We start from the raw sequence: 4,614 nt of genomic DNA, 5'->3' as shown, positions 1-4,614 counted from the left end.
TTACTAGGCAAGGAAATGGTCAAGGTAGTCAAAGTAATCAAGGGAATAATACCTTTAAGAAGAAGGGGAAAGGGAGGCCTACGTCAAAGTCTAGAAATGGAAATAGGAAGTGTTATGGTTGTGGTAAAACTGGACATTACATCAAAGACTGTTTCAAGAAAAAGAATGAACGGAGGGAAAGCAAAGTAGAAGAAGGAAATGTTGTTGAACCTTTAGGTGAAGGACTTGTGGATGTCTATGTAGTGACTGACCCTACATCTGATCTGAATGCTGTAAATTTTGCAGATAACAGTGATCAGACAGTTGAGTGGATATTAGATTCAGGCTGTACTTTTCATATGACCTCTAAAAGAACATGGTTGGAAGACTTTAAAGACCTTAAAGGGAGAGAGGTGGTCATGGGTAATAATGTGGCCTGCAGGGTTAAAGGGATAGACAGTGTGACTTTAAGATTTGAAAATGGATATACCTTTACCTTAAAAAAGGTAAATTATGTCCCTGACTTAAACAGAAATTTGATTTCCATGGGTAATCTAGATGACATAGGCCTGCAAGGCAAGTTTGGAGATGGTCATCTGAAAATAATTAAGGGTTCCTTAATTATCTTTAGAGGTATAAAAAGAAATGGTATATATGTCACTAGAGCCAATATCTTAAGTCACATTACAGAATCCTCTAATATAGAAAGTGATGCAACTCTGAAATGACACAATAGATTAGCCCATGTAAGTGAGAAAGGCCTGCATATCTTAAGTAAGAAAGGGGTTTTTGGTAAAGACATCATTTCTAAAGTTCCCTTCTGTGAATATTGTGCCTTAGGTAAACAGCATAGATTGCATTTTAATACTGGGAAACACAGCACTTCATCCATTCTTGAGTACATCCATTATGATTTGTGGGGCCCATCATCTATTTCCTCTCAAGGGGGAAATAGATATTTTCTGTCCTTAATTGATGATTTTTCAAGAAAAGTGTGGATTTTTCTTTTAAAGCAAAAATCAGATACCTTTGAAAAATTTAAAGCGTGGAAAATTTTAATTGAAAATCAAATGAGTAAAAAGATTAAAGTTTTAAGGACAGACAATGGCTTAGAATTTTGTAATTCTGATTTTGACAAATTGCGTGAAACTGATGGTATTTTAAGGCATAAAACAGTACCTTATACCCCAGAACAGAATGGAGTAGCTGAGAGAATGAATAGAACAATTTTAAAAAATGTGAGGTACATGATGATTAGCTCAGTTGTCCCAAAATTATTGTGGGGAGAGACTGTTGTGACATCTTTATATATCATAAACAGGACCCCATCTAGTGCCTTAGATGGAAAAACACCTGAGGAGATGTGGACAGGAAGATTACCAGATTATACCCCTTAAGGACCTTTGATTGTGCAGCCTATTCCCATCAAAATGTGAGAAAATTAGAGCCTAGATGCCAGAAATGTGTTTTTATGGGTTATCCTGAAGGAGTGAAAGGATACAGGCTTTGGGTGAAAGAAAATAATGGCTTCAGGATGTTGACAAGTAGACATGTGACTTTTAATGAATCTGATATGCCCTGCCTTAGTAAAAGAAATCCCACAAAAGTTCATGAAAATGAAGATGAGGAAGTTAATAGGCTGCATGTTGAACATCAGACTACCCTTGAATACATAGAGGGTCAAGGTGAATCTAAAGGGATTGATATGTCTGAATCAAATGTGCAAGATGAAATCAATGTTCAAGAGTCAAATAGTGATCATAGAAACCCTTTAGATGATTATCTTCTTGCCAGGGATAGAACAAGAAGGGAAATTAGGGAACCTGTGAGGATGAATGATTACTTTTCTCTAGCTATTCTATCATATCAAGATTTAGCCTTTAAAGAGCCAAAATCTTATGATGAGGCTGTTAGTTGCCAACTCTCAAAAGAGTGGCAAAAAACCAAGGAAGAAGAAATGGGATCCTTAAGAAAGAATAACACCTGGGATTTGGTTCCTAAACCTGAAGGAAAGTCCTTAGTGGACTGTAAGTGGATTTATAGCATTGAGGAGGGAAATTCTTGAAAACAGCCCCTGAGATTTAAGGTTAGATTAGTGGCAAAGGGATTTACTCAAAAACCAGGCATAGATTACGATGATATCTTTTCCCTGGTTGTGAAATATACCACCATAAGGGTCATGCTTGCTTTAGTAGTAGAATATGACTTAGAACTAGAGCAAATGGATGTTAAAACTGTTTTTCTACATGGCGACCTTGATGAGACTATATATATGTGTCAACCTCAAGGATTTATTGATAAGAAAAGACCTAATTATGCGTATCTTTTAAAAAGATCATTATATGGCCTAAAACAGTCCCCTAGGCAATGGTACAAAGGTTTGATAACTTTGTGTCATCTGTTTGTTTTATGAGAAGCTCATTTGATCATTGCCTTTATTTGAAAAGGGGTAAAAATAATGATGTAAGTGTGTATTTGCTGTTATATGTGGATAATATGCTTTTAATTGGCAAAAATCTGAGTGATATTAATGATTTTAAGAAGGTTCTAAGTTCTGAATTTGAAATGAAAGACTTAGGACATGCTAGGAGAATTTTCGGGATGGATATCAAAAGAAATAGGTCCCAAAATTCATTAATTTTAACACAATCTAACTATGTGAAAAATGTTTTATCTAGGTTTGCAATGCATGAATCCAAGTATGTTGTTGTACCACTTGCATGTCATTTTAAGCTTAATAAGGATCAATGTCCTCATGATGAATCTGACATTAAATACATGGAAAGGGTTCCATATTCTAATGTTGTTGGATCTGTGATGTATACCATGGTATGCACTAGACCAGATGTCGCTCATGCTATAAGTACTTTGAGTAGATTTATGTCAAACCCTGGTCCTGAACATTGGTCTGCTATGAAGTGGTTACTAAGATACTTAAAAGGTTCAGCTGATTTAGGTTTGTGTTATAAACCCAGTAAAGAAGGTGTTATTTTAAAAGGTTTTGTAGACTCTGACTATGCTGGAGATAGAGATAACAGGAAATCTACTACCTCTTATATGTTTACTCTGTGTGATACATGTATTAGCTGAAAATCTCAGTTACAGTCTATTGTAGCTTTATCTACAACTAAAGCTGAGTATGTGGCAGCAACTGAGGCCATTAAAGAGGCTTTATAGTTAAAAGGTTTGTTGGAAGAGGTAACTAAATTTGTTAATCCTGTTGTGGTTTCTTCTGACAATCAAAGTGCAATTCATTTATATAAAAATTCTATTTTTCATGAAAGAACAAAACACATAGATGTTATATTGCATTTTATAAGGGATATAATTCAAAAGGAATCCACATTCCTTGAGAAAATACCTACTCAATTTAATCCAGCTGATATGGGAACCAAGGTACTTCCTCCTAAGTTTAAATCATGTCTACAAATGTTAAGAATTTATATTGGGTAAATTCTTTGTGATGTTAGATGTACAAAACTTTTGGGTGCTGATGAGTATGGGAAAGTTTGCAGCAACTGCAGTGAAAGATCATTGTTCTTCTTTTCTTTGTCCTGATCATTGGCATCAAGGGGGAGATTTTACTGTGCTGTGATGCCAATTTATAGGGCGATGATGAAATAAAATGGCCAGACCCTTTACTCAGATACTACCAGCCATTGCCCAATAACGAGATAAATGAGCCCAAAACCCAGGCCAAATGAGATAAATATGTGTGCTGCTCTGGTTCCTTGGATTGCCCCGGTTTGAGATCTATGGTGATGACTTGTGATATAAATAGGCCTTAAGTTGTGCCCTAATTATAATTCATCTGATTCTTTCTCGTGTGAGAAGCTTCTAGTCACTCTCTCTTCGACTTTTGGTCTCCTCTCGTCTTTTGTCTCTGTGACTTCTCTGTAATCTCTAAAACTTCTAGTTCTATGAGAGATTTGTACATATCGAGTCTTGGTGATTCTTTGATGTATAGTTTGAGAGGTGTATTTTGTGCTTTGGATGACCTTTGTGAACCATAGAAGTAGCTTCCTCTATTTTGATCTTCGAGGCTGGGGTTTTGTGGTCGTTTTAGTGTTGTACAGACGGGTACAATATATTCTGAGCCCTAAATATTCAGATCTTGATGTCAATGGTTCATTCGGTATATGTTCTGTGTTCTGGTATTCCTTAGATCTTGTTATTACAGTTACCCACTCGATTTTCAAAATTTCAATTTTTTCACCAAGTTGTTTTAGGTTTTCAAATTTTTTTTCCTCAAGGTTTTTGTGTTACGGCACTAAGGTTTTTTGGTTTCGCCCCCATTGGATTTCTACCCTGGGTTTGCCCCTGCCCATATGCTCTTATTCCATGATTGATTAGCCTAATAGATAGAAACGCTTTGCCAAGTTTATTCATTGAACTATTTCTTTGCACGAGGAGCTCATTCCCAAAAAAAAGCATATAAAATGAAAATTTATGAATATCTCCATGAAACTTCCTAGCTGTGTCTAACTCGTACACGTGCCACAAGTTGTTTTCAAATAGTGTATATAAGTTTTTCTTTTTCTTTTTTAATAACTCAACTAACATTTGATAAAACTAGAACCATAGAGAAAAATATATGAACGGGGAGTTGTAAATCTGGGCAAAAGGCTTGTATAG

Source organism: Olea europaea, unplaced genomic scaffold (assembly GCF_002742605.1).
Source record: "Olea europaea var. sylvestris unplaced genomic scaffold, O_europaea_v1 scaffold1131, whole genome shotgun sequence".
NCBI lineage: Eukaryota > Viridiplantae > Streptophyta > Magnoliopsida > Lamiales > Oleaceae > Olea > Olea europaea.
The sequence above is the reverse complement of the archived record's forward strand: the minus strand, read 5'-3'. Positions refer to the sequence as shown.